The sequence below is a fragment of the Mus caroli genome, unplaced genomic scaffold (genome assembly GCF_978045245.1).
Source record: "Mus caroli unplaced genomic scaffold, Mus_caroli_1 scaffold_4, whole genome shotgun sequence".
NCBI lineage: Eukaryota > Metazoa > Chordata > Mammalia > Rodentia > Muridae > Mus > Mus caroli.
In genome coordinates this window covers 30,080,222-30,098,177 of record NW_028227259.1, presented here as the reverse complement: position 1 = coordinate 30,098,177, position 17,956 = coordinate 30,080,222, and the positions used below count along the sequence as shown (strand labels likewise).

General features: G+C 41.9%; 1 protein-coding gene across 4 annotated transcripts in view; it reads right to left on the bottom strand.

Annotated features, from left to right (window-relative positions):
- Dpp6 (dipeptidyl peptidase like 6) overlaps positions 1-17,956 on the bottom strand; it is an 830,048-nt gene that overhangs the window by 107,728 nt on the left and 704,364 nt on the right. The gene's annotated exons all lie outside the window — the stretch shown is intronic.

Sequence of the window (17,956 nt, the reverse complement as noted above, 5' to 3'; positions counted from 1 at the left end):
TAGGGCTTCATGTATGCTCAGCAAACACGAACTGAGCTACAAACAGCTCCATAGTCTCAGATGCCTGTGTATCACCAGGGACTTTCAGAGACTGGTAGACAGATCACTGAAGGGCCACTCACTGAATACGGCAGCTCAGCTACACTGCATCACAAAACAAGGTCCCTGTCATTCTCCTACAGAGGGCAGTAACTTGAAATTTCAACAATGCCAAACACAAGCATGGCACTGAAACTCTCATGCTAGACCTGTCAAGGTACCAGAGCCACTGAATTGCACACACCCCTCTCTTCCTTATGTCTTCTGGGATCTTGGTGCACACAGACAGTTGTTCTTAACTATGGAAAGTGGAGGCGGCGTGGAGGCCTGTGAACTGGTGGCCGGCTCCAGCAGACTGCAAGGATATGCTCTCCAATTGTCCTCTTGCTTTTGTTTGTCCCTCATGGTGTGTTTTCCAGACTCTGCTGCACACTCCCCTGAAGAGAGTATATATAGAGATCTCTGGAAAGGACACAGGAAACTTAAATCCCTAGTACCCTGGAGTCAAGTCAGCAAGACACAGAGAAGTCATAGAATTGTAGTCCTCAGCAGGATCTCAGTTTCCCCTTGAGCTGCTGTGTGCTGCTGTGGGGTGCTGCAGGCTGCAGCTGATGACTACTCTCCTACCCCATTCATCTCCATCTTATTTTCTCCAAATGTACATAGCCATTCAAAACAGCAGGCTCTGCCCTTTGCATAGCATGAAGGAAAAACTCAGCTTGGCTGAGGAATGACAGGCTCTGACATGTTGAGTTCATTGCTTGAACGGAGATCAAATTTTAAGGCTGCCCTGTGTTCTTAAGTCCAAGGGGCCCTTAAATCTCTACTACCCTCTTCAGAGCCCCCAAGTGCTCAGGCCTAGAGAGTACTGGTCGTTAGTCAGAATCTCTGAGTATATACAGATGGGTGCCTGGCCCAGTGTCCCCTGCTGGAGGAAGCAAAGCTTGCTTAGCACAGCTGTGAGGTCCCCAAGATGGGGGCAACATGGCAACAACCACTAATTTTTTTAAGTCAAATCTCCTCTCTTTGTTTTTAATTTTCTATATTGGGAGAAGCTTGTGTTGGGTCACACTTCCCAATATCCCAGACTTAAAGCCATAATAAAAGACAGATATCGGAAGAGTCTAGCAAGTATGCCCTGATAATAAGGAACTATGGAGCAATTAAAAAATTTTCTTGGCAGGCCACTTCTTGTATTAGTGGATTGATAGTTGCCTAGTTTTTAAAATTTTACTGTACACTCTAGAGTCAAAATATATCATTTTCCCCAAAATGTCTATGTACTGGGGATTTGTGCCATGCAGTTAAGGTGTGGCAAAATGCCATCTTGCTACATAAACTTCATAACTTATAGGTGCAGTTAGAACCACTGTTTCCCATGGTAGGAATGACAGCCAGCAGCTGAGGCTCTGGAGATAGCAATTGCCTGGACTATGCCTGAGTGATAACAGAAGTTATATTGGTGGTTTGTCTCTATTCCCTAGTCTAGTGCCCACTGTTACTGAGGGAAGGGTCCTTGATGTCTCCTCTTTCCTCTTCACCAAGAATCCATGTAGCTGAATCCCCTGGTGGAAACTTGTAACACAATTCAGGATGTGTGAGGGATGTATACCTCCAGCATCTCCAGGGATACATCTTGTTACCTGAATTTCACACCTCTTAGTGGGCCGAGACACAGGAAGCTTGCAGAGGGGAGGGCATACACTGCTAGACAAGGTGTCACTTCTAATAGATGGCCTATGATCAGGAGAAGGGGTTACAGTGTGGTTTTGAGTAGATCCATTGAGACAGAGTCCTAGCGAGTGTAGGCAAGGTGCTTAGAATCCCATTCAGGGTGGCACATAGCCCCAGACCTCCATGGAGTGACACCTCCTAGAAGTATCCTCTAGTAACATCTATTTAAAATTCCAATACCTTACAGACTTGGCACCCACAGCAGTATCTGCTTTTCTTTTGATAAACTGACTGCCAGGTATATTTATTTCTGCAGAAAGGTAGGACAGGTCTTTCCTGTGGGAGAAGTCAGCAGGTGACCCTGTAGGACTCAGGGAGGCAGAATTCTGCACCCCATGGCTGCTCAGCACCTCTTAGGAGAGCCATGTACCTTGTGCTGGCCCAGGACTATCGTCAGAGGACACTTCTGCCTCCAGAGCTTCTCAATACTCTAGACTGCTGAACACTTCATCCTAAAACCAAGAGGCAGGATCACAAACCTCCATCTTAACACTGTGTGTCTCTGGTACTATTAGACAAGGAAAAGATTAGACATGGGACTTCAGAGTTATATAGCCTATTACACTGAAACTTTTAGAATTAGAAAAAGAAATAAAAGCCTAAAGAAGCAAAGAAACAATAGACAAAATAATTCCAGATTATGAGCTCTGGATATCAGGTGTATCTACTAAAGACTTTAAGGTTCATCATGCTAACCCAAGGTGCAACTTTATCTGTCTTATTCCCACAACCAACACATAATTTAAAGCCTTGAAACTATAAACATTGAACACATGTCATTTACCCAATGCTCCAGAAACTGAGTAATTAATTGTCAGCAAGACTCCTCAAGCCTTGAGCGGACTTCATCCTGTGTGCCCTCGAATCTCTCTTCTTTCACAAACTCAGACAGACCATCTATTTATATTGATTTAAAATGATCAGCAATCTTTCTAACTTTCAAAGCTTGTGCTGGTTTGCATCAAATGAAGACATGGCCCTGGTTTCCAGAGCCAGAGCTCTGCAGTCACCCCATTCCCCGAATTGCATGCAGCTGTCAGGGCAGTGTCCTGCTTGTCTTTGAAGGTGATGCCTTTGTTTATTTTTATTTATTTATTTTTTTTGGCAGTTGGAAGGACACTTGCTAGGTCACACCCACAGTTGCCAAGGAAGAAGTTTACACAAGCTGAGTGAGGGGTTTTGACACCTACTCACTTTAGAGTTAAAGCTGAAGCTCTGGATTGCCCTCAGGCCATTATCTCTGAAGTATGGGACAGAAACTGATTTTGCAACAGAGAGCTATAAACCCTACTTTCCTGGGGCATGACTTTCTGCAGTTGGTCTGGGTGGCCCAGTAGGCAACTGGTCATCTCTAACACCTGGGCACTAGACCACAGGTGAACTGGGAAGGCAATCAGCCCATTCCATCCTTGGGTTGGTGGATTTGAGTTCCATTAGAAAGCAGGCTAAACAAACAACAGAGCAAGCCAGTTAGCAGCACTCCTTAGTGGCCTCTGAATTGGCTTCTGCCTCCAGGTTCCTGTTCTGTGTGAGTTCCTGACCTCATTGCTCTTGATGATAAACAAATGTGAGATTTGCCTTTGGTCATGGTTTTTATCACAGCAGTAACTCTAAGACACTGTTAAAAAGATTCATGTCACTAAAGAGTCATACCACTTGTGCTGGGATCATAGGAAAGGATCTTGAGGACAAGTCCACACTCAATGACCGTTCCAGAGCATAAATGAAACACTCATTTGGAAAGAGAGTGCTCCTGGGGTTTGGTCAACCATTCTTTGCCACCTTCCCAGTTCTTCCATTGTAATTAAGATTGATAACTCTATGCAGATCATTGCTGACAGTGGTTTTGATTATAAATAGAGACTTTGGACTTTTCAACAACGCTGGGACTGTTAAGACTTGGGGCTCTTGAAGTTGGATTGGCTGCATTTTGTATTATGAGATGCCGATGAAATTATAGGGGCCAAGAAGGGATTTTAGGGTTTGACTGTGAAATGTCTCCTACATGTTCAGATTTGAAATGGTCTGTCCCTACTTTGAAGGGTGAGCATCCTTTGCAAGGTGGGGCATCACTGGCAGAAGACTTGCCTTTGGTCCCAGTTTGCTTTGCAGCTTCCTGGTCTACAGTGATATGAACAGTCACAACCAGGATTATAGGAAGGACAGGCTCCAGACAGATATAGTGAGGACAGGTAGTACTAGAGATGTTCAGACGGAAGGAGGCAGGCATAAGAACATAAACAATAGAATCCAAGGTTACATGGCCTCATCAGAACCCAATTCTCCCAACATAGCAAGTCCTCGATACACCATCACACCAGAAAAACAAGACTCGGATCTAAAATGACTTCTCATGACAACGATTGAGGACTTTGAAAGGGCATAAGTAACTCCCTTAAAGAAATACAGGAGAATACAGGTAAAGAGGTAGAAGCCCTTAAAGAGGAAACACAAAAATTCCTTATGGAATTATGGGAAAACACAATCAAACAGGTGAAGGTAATGAACAAAACCATCCAAGATCTAAAAATGGAAGTAGAAATAATAAAGAAAGCACAAAGGTAGACAACCCTGCAGTTAGAAAATCTAGGAAAGAGATCAGGAGTCATAGATGCAAGCATCACAAACAGAATACAAGAGATAGAAGAGAGACTCTCAGGGGCAGAAGATACCATAGAAAACATTGACACAACAGTCAAAGAAAATGATTTCCAAAATCCAGGAAATCCAGGATACAATAAGTCCAAATCTAAGGATAAAAGGTATAGAAGAGAGCAAAGATTCCCAACATAAAAGCCTGTAAATATCTTCCACAAAATTATAGAAGAAAACTTCCCCAACCTAAAGAAAGAGATGCCCATGAACATACAAGAAGCCTACAGAACTCCAAGTAGACTGGACCAGAAAAGAAATTCCTCTTGTGACATAATAATCAAAACACCAAATAAAGAAAGAATATTAAAAGGAGTAAGGGAAAAAGGTCAAGTAACATATAAAGGCAGACCTATCAGAATTACACCAGACTTCTCACCAGAGACTGTGAAAGCTAGAAGATCCTGGGCAGATGTCATACAGATCCTAAGAGAACACAAATGCCAGCTCAGACTACAATACCCACCAAAACTCTCAATTACCATAGACAGAGAAAACAAGATATTCCATGACAAAACCAGATTTACACAGTATCTCTCCACAAATCCATCCCTACAAAGGATAATAGATTGAAAAAAACCAACACAAGGAGGGAAACTATACCCTAGAAAAAGCAAGGAAGCAATCTTTCAACAAACCCAAACAAAGATAGCCACATAAACATCATTCCATCTCTAACAACAAAAGTAACAGGAAGTAACAATCACTTTTCCTCAATATCTCTTAACATCAATGGACTCAATTCCACAATAAAAAGACATAGACTAACAGACTGGATACATAAACAGGACTCAACATTTTGCTGCATACAGGAAATGCACCTCAGTGACAAAGACAGATACTACCTCAGAGTAAAAGGTTGGAAAGCAATTTTCAGAGCAAATGGTCCCAAGAAACAAGCTGGGGTGGCCATTCTAATATCAAATAAAATGGACTTTCAACCAAAAGTTATCACAAAGGATGAGGAAGGACACTTCATACTCATCAAAGGAAAAATCTACCAAGATGAACTCTCAATTCTAAACATCTACATTCCAAATGCAAGGGTACCCACATTCATAAAAGAAACTTTACTAAAACTTCAAAGCACACATTACACCCCACCTAATAATTGTAGGAGACTTCAACACCCCACTCTCAGCAATGGACAGATCATGGAAACAGAAACTAAACAGATAATGTGAAACTAACAGAAGTTATGAAGCACATGGATCTAACAGATATTTATAGAACATTTCATCCTAAAGCAAAAGAATATACCTTCTTTTCAGCACCTCATGGTACCTTCTTCAGAACTGACCATGTAATAGGCCACAAAACAGGCCTCACCAGATACAAGAAGATTGAAATAATCCCATGCATCCTATCAGATCACCACGGATTAAGGCTGGTCTTCAATAGCAACAAAAACAATAAAAAGCCCACATACACATGAAAGCTGAACAACTATTTACTCAGTTATAACTTCGTCAAGGAAGAAATAAAGGAAGAAATTAAAAATTTTTTAGAATTTAAGGAAAACGAAGACAAATCATACCAAAACCTATGGGACATAATGAAAACAGTGGTAAGAGCAAAACTCATAGCTCTAAGTGCCTCCAAAAAGAAAATGGAGAGAGCTTACACTGCAGCTTGACAAAACACCTCAAAGCTCTAGAACACAAAGAAGCAAATACACTTAAGAGGAGTAGAGGTTAGGAAATAATCACACTCAGGGCTGAAATCAACCAAATAGAAACAAAAAGAACTATACAAAGAATCAATAAAACCAGGAGCTGGTTCTTTGAGAAAATCAACAAGAGAGATAAACCCTTAGCCAGACTGATCAGAAGGCACAGAGATAGTATCCAAATTAATAAAATCAGAAATGAAAAGGGAGACATAACAATGGAAACTGTGTAAATTCAAAAAATCATCAGATCCTATTACAAAATATTATACTCAACAAAATTGGAAAATATAGATGAAATGGACAATTTTCTAGATACATACCAGATGCCAAAGTTAAAACAGGTTCAGATAAACTATCTAAACATTCCCATAACCCCTAAAGAAATAGAAGCAGTCAATAATAGTCTCCCAACCAAAAAAAAAAAAAAAAAACCAACCAACCAACCAACCAAACAAACAATCAAAAACTCCCAGAACCAGATGGGTTTAGAGCAGAATTCTATCAGACCTTTAAAGAAGACCTAATACCAATACTGTTCAAACTATTCCACAAAATGGAAACAGAACGAACTTAACCAATTCATTCTATGAAGCAACAACTATGCTTATACCTAAACCACACAAAGAACAAAGAAGAGAACTTCAGACCAATCTCCTTTATAAACATTGATGCAAGAATACTCAATAAAATTCTTGCCAACTAAATCCAAGAACACATCAAAATGATCATTCACCATGATCAAGTAGGTTTTATCCTAGGGATGCAGGGATGGTTCAATATATGGAAATACATCAACGTAATCTACTACACAAACAACTCAAAGGAAATAAAAACACATGATCATTTCACTAGATGCCGAAAAAGCATTTGACAAAATTCAGCATCCTTCATGTTAAAAGTCTTGGAAAGAACAGGAATTCAAGACCCATACCTAAACATAGTAAAAGCAATATACAGCAAACCAGTAGCCAACACCAAATTAAATGGAGGGAAACTTGAAGCAATCCCACTAAAATCAGGGACTACACAAGGAAGAAATCAATAAAGAACTTAAAGACATTTTAGAATATAATTAAAATGAGGGCACAATATACCCAAGTTTATTCAACACAATGAAAGCAGTCCTAAGAGGAAAACTCATAGCTCTGAGAGCTTTCAAAAAGAAACTGGAGACAGCATACACTAGCAGCTTAACAGTACATCTGAAAGCTCTAAATCAAAAAGAAAGAAATACCCCTCAAAGGAGTAGAGGTCAGGAAATAATCAAACTCAGAGGTGAAACCAACCAAGTAGAAACAAAGAGAACTACACCAAGAATCAACAAAACTAGAAACTGGTTCTTTGAGAAGGTCAACAAGAAAGATTAATCCTTAGCCAGATTAACCAGAGGGACAGAGACAGTACCCAAATTCACAGAATCAGAAATGAAAACGGAGACATAAGAACAGAAACTGACAAATTAACAAAGCTTATCAGGTCCTACTACAAAACTGAACAAAACTGGAAAATCTGGATGGACTGGACAACTTTCTAGACAGATTCCAGGTACCAAAGTTAAATCAGGATCAGATAAACCATCTAAACAGTCCCATAACCCCTAAAGAAATAGAAGCAGTCACTAAAAGTCTCCCCGCCCCCCAAAAAAGCCCAGGACCAGAGAAGTTCGAACCAGAGCAATTAGAGAAATTAGAGAACAAAAGGAGGGCAAAGGGATATAAATGCAAAGGAAGAAGTCAAAATATCACCATTTGCAGATGATAGAATAGTATACTTAAGTGACCCCAAATGTTGCATCAGAGACAAACAACTTCAGCAAAGTGGCTGGATATAAAATTAACTCAAATAAATCAGTAGCCTTCCTCTACTCGAAAGATAAACAGGTTTAGTTAGAAATTAAGGAAACATCACCCTTCACAATCATCACAATATAAAAAATCTTGGTGTGATTCTTACCATGCAAGTGAAAGATCTGTATGACAATAACTTCAAGTTATTGAAGAGAGAAATCAAAGAAGATCTCAGAAGACAGAAAGATCTCTCATGCTCATGGATTGCCAGGATTAAGAGAATAAAAATGGTCATCTTTCTGAAAGCAATTTACATATTCAAAGCAATCACCATCAAAATTCTAACTCAATTCTTCACAGAGTTAGAAAGAGCAATTTTCAAATTTATTTGGAATAACTAAAAACCCAGGACACTGAAAACTATTCTCAACAATAAAAGAACTTCTTGGGGAATCACCATCCCTGACCTCAAGCTGTATTGCAGAGCAATCTTGATAAAAACTGTATGGTTTAGGTATAGAGATAGGCAGCAAGATCAATGGAATAGAATTGAAGACCCAGAGCCGGGCGTGGTGGCGCACGCCTTTAATCCCAGCACTCGGGAGGCAGAGGCAGGCGGATTTTCTAAGTTTGAGGCCATCCTGGTCTACAAAGTGAGTTCCAGGACAGCCAGGGCTATACAGAGAAACCCTGTCTCGAAAAACCAAAAAAAAAAAAAAAAAAAAAAAAGAATTGAAGACCCAGAAATGAACTCACACACATATGGCCACTTGATATTTGACAAAGGAGCTAAAACAACCCAGGGGAAAAAAGACAGCATTTTAAACAAATGGTGCTGGTTCAACTGGTGGTCTGCATGTAGAAGAATGCAAATTGATCCATTTTTATCTCCTGGTACAAAGCTCACTTTTAAGTGGATCAAGGACCTCCACATAAAAAGAGATATGCTGAATCTACTAGAAGAGAAATTGGGAAAGAGCCATGGGCATAGGGGAAATTTTCCTGAACACAACACCAATGGCTTATATTCTAAGATCAAGAATCGACAAATGGGACCTCATAAAATTGCAAAGCTTCTGTAAGGCAAAGGATACTGTCAATAGGACAAAATGGCAACCAACAGATTGGGAACAGATCTTTACCAATCCTACCTCTGATAGAGGCCTGATATCCAATATATAAAAAGAACTCAATATGTTAGACTCCAGGTAACCAAATAATCCTATTAAAGATGGGGTAAAGAGCTAAACAAAGAATTCTCAACTGAGGGCTATTGAATGACTGAGAAGCACCTAAAGAAATGTTCAGCATCCTTAGTCATCATGGAAATGCAAATCAAAACAACCCTGAGATTCCACCTCAGACCAGTCAGAATGGCTAATATCAAAAACTGAGGTGACAGCAGATGCTGGCAAGGATATGGAGAAAAAGGAACACTCCTCCCTTGCTAGTGGAATTGCAAGCTGGTACAACCACTCTGGAAATCAATTTGGCGATTCTTCAGAAAATTGGACATAGTACTACCCGAGGACCCAGCTATACCACTTTTGGGCATATACTCAAAAGATGATCTAACATATAAGAAGGATACATGATCCACTATGTTCATAGCTGCCTTATTTATAATATACAGAAGCTAGAAAGAACCCAGATGTACTTCACCAGAGGAATGGATACAGAAAATGTGGTACATTTACACAATGCAGTACTACTCAGCTATTAAGAACAATGACTTCAAGAAATTTGCAGCAAATGGATGGAACTAGAAAATATCATCCTGAGTGAGGTAACTCAGTCACAAAAGAACACACATGGTATGTATTCACTGATAAGTGGATATCAGACAAAAATCTCAGAATACCCAAGATACAATTCACGGACCATATGACACTCAAGGAGAAGGAAGACCAAAGTTTAGATGCTTTAGTCCTTCTTAGAAGGGGGAACAAAATACTCACAGGAGGTCGAGGGTGGCAGGGACTTAGGAGGAATAGAGGAGAGGGGAGGGGAAAAAGGTGGACAGGATCAGGTATAGGAGAAATGGGGATGATATAGAGGGTCAGAAATTTGAACAGAGGTGTGTAGCAATGGGGTTTGGGGAACTGGGGGTAGCCACCAGAAAGTCCAAGATGCCAGGAAAGAAGCATCTCCCAGTACCCAATAGGGATGGGATTAGTTAAAATGTGTAACAAAGTGGAAGGAAGACCTGTAGAGACCACCATATCCAGAGGTTAGGCAAGTCCCTCAGTTGAGGCACGGGGACACCCACTCATCTCCAATTTTTTAATCCAGAATTGGTCCTGTGTGAAGGAAATATGGGGACAAAGTGTAGAGCAGAAACTGAAAAAAAAGGGGGGCATCCAGAGACTGTCTCACCCGGGGATCCATCCCATATACAGACACCAAATCCAGACACTATTGTGGATGCCAAGAAGCACATGCTGACAGGAGCCTGATAGGCTTGTCTCCTGAGAGGCTCTGCCAGAGCCTGACAAATACAGAGGCAGATGCTCACAGTCAACCATTGGACTGAGCACAGTGTCCCCAATGGAGTAATTAGGGAACAGACTGAAGGAGCTGAATGGGTTTGCAAACAAATGGGGAAGAACAACAATATCAACCAACCAGACCCCCTAGAGCTCCCAGGTATTAAACCACCAATCAAAGAATACACATGGAGGGACCCACATATGTAGCAGTGGATGGCTTTGCTGGACATCAATGGGAGGAAAGGCCCTTGGTCCTGTGAAGGTTAGATGCCCCAGTGTATTGGAATGCCAAGGAGGTGAGATGGAAGTGGGTGGGTAGGTGGGGGGCACCCTCATAGAAGCAGTGGGTGGGGGGATGGATAAGCGATTTGTATAGAGGAGGTGGGGGAAGAGGATAACATTTGAAATGTAAATAAATAAAATATCCAATTAAAAAATAACAAAAAAAAGTTGTGTATAAGAAAATGCGCTGTGCCACTCAGGACACACCCATATTTCAACCTCTGAGCTATGGAAGTGGACAGGATGGAAAAGCAAGAACAGAGGTGATGAAGGGGAGGAGCTGATAGGACTCAGGGCCAGAGAGAATCCATCACACAGGACAGGTGAACAGAGATGAGGACCCTGGTTGTCCTGGCTCTGGACATGGCTGCCACATTTTACACTGTATTCTGATTTTGATTCCTTGCCTTAGTCCACTGCTCTTAGGTTGATTGGTGCAAAGCCTAGACACAAATCTGGCTGACACTGGCTCAGAGAAAGCAGAGCACCAGCGAGCCACCATCTCACCCCATCCCTTGTTGATGGAGAATGAGTCTCTACTGCATGTCCCTCATCTTTTCCTTTGTGCCTCCACAAGATACAGTCTCCATTCTGTCAGAGCTGAGAGGCCAGTGATACTGTATGGACCTTGGGACTAGAGTGGGGCAGTGAAAACTGTTTCTTGTTACATTAAATCCTGGGTGTATTAGGTTTCCTATTCAAACCATGGGTAGTCCATTTCTTCTCTGCTCTGCTATGCGGCACTTCAAAGGGCAGAAAGCTTGGTGAGTGCTGATTGAGTTTAGATATCTCCACTGTTAATTTCTGTACACAGCCTCCTCTAGACATTGCAGGTGGAGGCAATATGGCTTTCAAAATATTGAATTTCTACAACTGATCACAAGGAATTTTGGTCTCCTAAAGACAGAGCTGTCAGTGACTAGGAAGCAGCCTCGCTGTGCAGGTCCAAACTGGGGAGAGAGTTCAGCACTAACTTCAGCCTCTCTGTAGCTACTGTAGGTGGGAGAGAGGAGCACTTTGTCTCCCTTCCTCTACACTGCTTCCCAGAGAACTTTAGAGGACACAACAGAGCATACACTGTCCCAACATTTCTTCCATCTGGTCTCTACTGGCCACGTTGGGGCACTGGCACCTAGCACTCAAGGGCCATAGTAAACAGACTTCTGCCACACTCACCTGGCTAACTTTGCCCTTCAAAACACTGTCTCTTGATCTGGTCCCATGTTCTAAGCACTTTGTTGCTCTAGATTAGTAAGGTCAGCCCTAGAATGTCACCCACACCAAACCAGACTTAAAAAAAAGAAAAACAAAAAACAAGTAAATGTCCTCCAAGCCACTTTCTCAGGTGCCAGCTGCCTCAGCCTCCTTATAGCTCCAGGCTGTGTTCTGTAAACAACTGTCTAAGTTTATGCTTCCCCTGTCCTTTTAGATGAAGTGGGATTAGAATTCCTAGTCCTATATACAAGGCGAGAGAGGTCATTCTCAGGAGACCCTTGGCCATCTGATGTTCAGCAGACATGACTGCTATATGAGGGCATGTCCTTGAAGACCTGTGCTAGGTTTGGGTTCTATACATAGCCGATTAGCAGTGGAGGAATAGATAGTTCATCTCTTCTTAGTAACATTTAGGGACTTAAATTCTTATTAGACAACTACCAGCAACAATGCTGTATTGGTTCTCCACAGCTCATATACTTGATAAGGATGAAAATGAGCTGACACACTTTATAAATAAAGGGTAGCAACCAGCTCTGTAACCATGGTGACAAGGAACCTTTGTAAAAATTTGGATAATTACAACTCTCTGCTCAAATGCACTCATGTTGGGAATTTTGAATTACTAAGCCCTGCACAGATTCTTAATGGAACATTCCTCCACGGTTGTCAGAATATTTTAGTAACAACTTAAATTTAGTTTATGGATAACCAAGTTCAGTAAAACTTAAAACTGCCAATACTATCAAGTTGTTTTTCTCTTTCTATTAAAGCATGAGCCCACATAGCTACATGGCATTTCCTCAGAGGACAAAAGATGCATACTTTGTTTGTCAAGACTAGTCTCTGGTCCCTACAAGCCCTGGAAAGTCACCCAGCAGATAGTAGGAGGCATATAGCTAGGCTTGAGCGTGGGCTTCAGCTGGTAGGCTACTGGTAGGAGGTCGTTTTGCTCAAGGGATGGAGATTCCCAGCAGCCCCCACACTGCTTCCTACCTCTTCTCTCCCTCTGTCTCCAACATTCTGAAGTGTTCAATATGTCTAAGGCTCTTTTTGGGAAATAAAAATCAATGTGGTGTCTTGCTGCCAGTAAGTGTGCAGACTGCAGTATGCTTGTTTACTCGCTTTAGCTGCTTCTAAGAAGTAACCCTTCCAGGCAAGCAGGGCCCTCGGAAGATGTTCTGAGTATAATCTCTTGCATCCACCTCCAGCCCCCTCTGAAGGAAGAGCCTGGAAATAAAACAGTTAAGTCACCGATTAGGCAAAGGCAATCTTCTAAGTTTGTTCTCCTGTTATTAAAAAAAGGACACAATATCCCTCAGGGCTCCCAGGTTCCCAGTTTCAGAAGTCTGAGCATCAGCATGTAGAACATTTCAGGGAGTGAGGCTAAGCAGATTAAGCTGCCCCATCACCAAGAGATCGATTTAAAATACTTGGGGCTCTGTTAACATATCTACATGATTTCTTGTAAATGCCTTGAAGAAAAGAAAGAATCTTTTCAACAGATTTGCCAAGGCAAAGCTAAACTCAAATGGCAAAGCAATGAATTTTAAATTTTTTTGAAGGTACTGAGAAAGATGTTTCAAACGTGTTATTAAGGAGGTTATTTACAGAGTGAGCTGAGTGAGGCTTTTGCAGCAAGGCCTTTCTCTGTGGGGCCCTCAAGGAGCTCAGCTTGCCCTAGCCTTCCATGAAGTCCAGGGCAGATAGTTTCTATACTGTAACAGAATGTCCCACCTGGGAAATCCTGCCTGAATGCTTCAGTCTCTCTTTTGATCATTTAAAAATACATTGCCCTAGTTAACTTTAATTACCAACTTGACACAACTGAGAGTTATCCGAGAGGGAAACCTCAGCTGAAGACTTACCTAGATCAGACTGGGCTGTGGGCATATCTGTGGGAGATTGCCTTGATAGTTAACTTATGTAGGAAGGCCCAGCACATTGTGGGAGGCACCATTCCCCAGGCAGGTGGCCTTGGGGCATGTAAAAAAAGTACCACAAGGCAGTGAGCAAGATAGCAAGCAGGATTCCTCCATGGACTCTGCTTCTTGTTTTTGCTTGCGTTCTTGCCCTGACTTTCCTCAACAATGGGCTCTGACCTATAAGAAATAAGCCTTTCCCATCCCTAAGTTGCTTTGGGTCAGAGATTTTTTTATTACAATAACAGCATGACATTAGAACAGATACCATGTTATTTACTTTGTAATAAAAATACAAGTGACTAATTAAAACAACAATAATGAATACATCCACTGTTAGTATAACAGTTTTTTTTTTTTAAATTATATGACCCTTAAGTACCTGCCAGTTGCCATGTTGTGCTAAATCTGTTCTGTTCACAGCCACACTGCCCTCCCTACTCCCATATGTTATTTGAGCATGCTGAGTTCTTGGAAGTGAAAGATCTTTACAAGGTTATGCTGGACATCCTGTCTGGGTCCCCATGACCCCACAGCCTCTCCATTAACCTCTCAGTTTTCCACCCGAGCAAGATAGATAACATACTTGATCAAGATTTGGAAGGCATCACATATAGGCAAGGGTAGGCACATGTGTCCCTTTACCATCTAGAAAATCTGTACGTAGTATCTGCACAGTCAAGTAGTGAAAGAAAACTTTTAAATATCTCATGATGCTTTAAGTAAGTTTATGCTTTAGGAATGCTTTCCTGATTATCTCCATGGGCTGGACGTGCCTAGGGAAGCTTCTCACAAGGCAGGTACTAACAGTGTTCCATTCTGATTGTATCTCAAAGGCTTTTTGGTTTTCTCCTGAGCAGAGAGCAAAGGACTGCAGGGGCCTCTCTCTTGACAATTTAATATGGTATGTGAGATGGTCTCTCCTGTAGATTATTGGGTACACATGGGTCTGCATTCAGTGCACAAACACAGCCATTCCAGATTAATCTGGATGGAGCTGTGGTGACCTTGGGTAGCTGTTCCCAGGGTCATTTCTGTACAGAGCAAGTTTGGATATGGTCAGCCCAGCATCTGTTTTACCCCATCTGTTCCCTCAGGATGGGCCCAGGGAACAAAGTCTCAGAGTTGATTCTTCTGGGTCTCAGATGCAACCTGGAAACTGGGTTCTCAAGAGTGATCTGAGCTCTGTGTAGTACTTGTGCCCTAAGGATAATGGCTGGAGACTTTGCCTGCATGTGGAAGTTCCTTCCAGCTTGTTCACCAGACAGACACAAGGAATGCTGGCATCTCTAGCAGAGCGTGCTTTCGGTGGACAGAAAAGGTATCAGGGAACTTGAGGATATCAGACATGTACCACATTGTAACTGGGGAACATGACACATCTGGCCGTGCTTGCAATCTTCTGAAGGTCAAGATTTCAGGGAGCTGTGTTGGGAAGTCTTCTCATGTCGCAGACCCTCTGGGTCCCTTTGTCTGCGTGGAACAGGTCTCTAGTCTCCGGTGGGCAAAGCGTAGGATGGGTGACAGACAGATGCACACAGGAGAGGTCGTGTGGAATCTGAATGTATTTTTACAACTCGAGCATCAGACTTTTTATACAGAAGACAATAAGAAAGTTGGGTGACATACCCGCAAGGTACAAAATGAGGTAACCAGAATCTTACATAAAACAGAGGAATGTAAACACAAAAGGTCTAACAGGAACCACCTGGGATAGAATTCATTGATAACAACTGGGATCAACAAGGGCTCTATCTAAGATTCACTAATCTTAGAAGCCAGGGTCAAGGGCTTCGTGCCCTTGCCATAGTTCCTATTTTAGTCTATTGTATAGTCCACCTTTCCCTTAGGCCATTATAAATACATGTGTATGGGTGTAACTTCGCTATAGTTCTAAGTATCTATTCTGGTTTTTCCTTCGGTCTGAAACTTTTTTCTTCCTTAGTGATGGTAAATTCCTGTGTAAGGGAGTGACTTAACTTTTACATTCTTACTAAATTTCAAGCCCATGGTCTTGATCAAGGATGTTCTAGGACTGTTGGAACCCTGCGAAAGGCTTTAGCTATGTCAGAATTCAATCTTAAAAGACACTTGTAATAGAAAAATACTGAAAGAGAACACGTGGATTCATACACTAGACTAACGTGGGAATGGAAAATTAATGGATGGGTAGGAGGGAACGCTAGACTCTAAGAGGAGAGCTTCCTTGAAGCTCTTTTTGCCTCATGAGCAGCTTTTAAGCATCCCTGCCTGACAGGCTGACTCGACCGGAGTACTGTGACATTCTCACTTCTCCATACCATAGGCAGAAGCCCAGGTCTGAGAAATGCATAACTCTAGGAGGAAATGGTACCACCCCATAAAGCCAGAGCATCCCTGATCTTTCCCAATCCAATTTGTGACAAATCACCCAATGTGCATGTGGTCTCAGACTGAGAGGTGAGACACATTAAACTGTCATTTGAGTCTAGGGATGGGGTTGTGAGTAGACTCAGTCTGCAGCTGACTCTGAGGTTGAGTGACCACATGCCCCATTGACCTCTCTGGACTCCTCTGTGGCATAGTGTGGGTTGCTGCCAAAGGTCCTCACATTCATGTATGGTAGCCTGAACCTCCCAGGTGACGGTATCAGAGGGTACAAAAGTTCCCAGATGGAACCCTCACAAGTGTGATTATCACCAGAAAACCCTAACCATGACAAATGTAGGTATATTCTAGGGTAAGGGGAACAATTACTCACTGGTGATGGGGGTGCAAAATGTTAGACACTATGAAAATCAGTGTGGAAGTTCCTAAAGAAGTTGGAACTAGATCTGCCACATGATCCAGCTATACTGCTCTTGGGCACAGATCCAAAAGACTCTATGTCCTACTATAGAGACACTTGCTCATCCATGGTCATTGCTGACCTATTCACAGTAGCCAGAAAATGGAAACTATGTAGATATCCATCAGCTGACAACTGGATAGTAAAATTGTGTTATATTTACACAACAGAATATTTCCTAGCTATTAAAAGCAGAGAAATTATGAAATCTACAGGCAAATGGATGGCACTGGAAACAATCATTTGGACCCAGTAAGACAAACATTGCTTATTTTTTCTTATATGGGAACCCATGGCTAGACAGGTTGGAGGTACTCTGCTAAATAGATGTAATAAACTGACTTTTAATGACTTACAGCTCTATCCATAGATTAAGGCACTTCTCATCCCCTCACCAGAAAAGCTTCTCTTTGCAGTGGGTGAAAAGTGCAGAGACTCACAACTAGCTGAGGTGTAGAGAATTCAAGACTGCAGAATTTTAGTTCTAAAGAAAATATGCATATCTCCCAACCCACAGCTCAGGGATCATCAAAAAAGAAAGAATGATAAGAACCAAAAAGCCAGAGGCAGTGGCTGCCCATAAGGAAACAGTGTCTCTTAGACACACCAGGGAAGCTATATCTATGAACGCACAGTCGTTGTGATGGTGTGCACAAGATCTTGTAAACCTAAGCCAGATCACACCCTGGTGTGGAGTGGGGGAAGAGTGAGAGGACGTCTTCTTTAACGTGTAGTTCCAAGTGTGCCTGCCACACTCCAGTGGAAGGCCACACCCAAGAATATTTGAGGAGCTCAAATTGGCCTTGATGGTGGAGACAAACCCCTATAGAATTGGGAGAGGAGGGAAAGGAAGATGGAGCTAGAAGACTTACAGAAGAGGTGGGTGAATGTGATTGAAACTCATCGTATGGAATTCTCAAAGAATTATAAAATACCCTTTAATAAACTCTGCTTCACAAAAGGATGAGAAAGAACAAGAGGAGACCTTCTTGTCCTTGGCCTTTGAGGATGCATCAAAATGAGCCAGTGAGCAGGGGGCTGGGCATGAGTTGCCAGATACAGACTGTCCTGTGGTGCCTGACTTGAACAAAAACCTGGAACACAGATTTTAATGTCTAAATATCCACTTTTGTGATCTTTGGTTATAGAAGTCCCAGGAGCCTACTAGGCTCTTTAGAAGAATTTAATTTACTTTTCTAATTTTGCTCTGATGGCAAAAATTGATTATCAACAGGATTTAGGATCACCGAAGAGACAAGTTTCAACCACACTTATTAGGGATCATCTAAGCAGGTTAATTAAGAGGATAAGACCCATCCCAGATGACAGCATTCCCT